This window comes from Myotis davidii, unplaced genomic scaffold (genome assembly GCF_000327345.1).
Source record: "Myotis davidii unplaced genomic scaffold, ASM32734v1 scaffold461, whole genome shotgun sequence".
NCBI lineage: Eukaryota > Metazoa > Chordata > Mammalia > Chiroptera > Vespertilionidae > Myotis > Myotis davidii.
In genome coordinates this window covers 3,639,015-3,639,968 of record NW_006295825.1, presented here as the reverse complement: position 1 = coordinate 3,639,968, position 954 = coordinate 3,639,015, and positions in this window count along the sequence as shown.

Sequence of the window (954 nt, the reverse complement as noted above, 5' to 3'; positions counted from 1 at the left end):
GGGCAGCCCCTTGGGCGTAGGCCGCGGAGAGGGGGTGCGGCCGCTGGTCGCTAGGCCGCCGTCCTCTGCTCTTTTGGATACTAAACACAATATTATTAAACTGTAACCTCGCCAGCGGCTAGGAAAGAGGCTCCTATACGCGAGCATCGGCTTCCAAGGCAGCGGCTGCCAAGCGCTCCTTGGGGTGGAGCTGTGCCTAGGGCGGGCTTTGCCCTGGAAAGTTTCTCGGTGCGATTCGCGGCCAGTTCGCTGCCAAGCGCCATCACTAGCGGCTCCTTCCTGCCCCCGAGGCGCATGCACTTTCCAGAGCCGACAACTCCAGCCTGAGAAAGACTCCAGGCTGGGTCACCGATAGAAAATATTCTGTTGAGGAGGACAAGCTTGAGGGATGAGTGTGAGTGAGGGAATGTGATCTATAGCTACGAAACCAGGGAAACTCTTGACCAGAAAATGGTCCTAGATAGGGTTCTTAATCACCTGTTTCTCTATTTGCAAAAATAAAATATGTATAATACACATTTTGGAAAATGCAAAAAAACAGAAAATTAAGATTACCGTGCAGAGATAAACATATTAAACATTTTGACCTCTGTCCTTTCAAACATTTCTTTATTCACTTACAAATAGGCTTGTTTTGAGTTTTGTTTAACATAATGGATACCTTGTGCATATTCCTTTTTGGACTTCATCTCCCCCACACTTACTGTATAATGAACGTTGTTCCATGTTACTACATATTTTCCTAATTGTGACTTTCAACTAGAGGCCTGGTGCACAAAATTTCATGCACTGGGGGGATCCCTCAGCCCAGCCTGCACTCCCCTCTCAGTCTCGGACCCCTTGGGGATGTCTGTGGATAGAAGGCCTAAGCTGGGAGGCGGGCAGGCGGACATCCCTCTCACAGTCCAGGACCCCTTGCTCCTTACTGCCCACCTGCAGCCGAGGGCAGGAAGG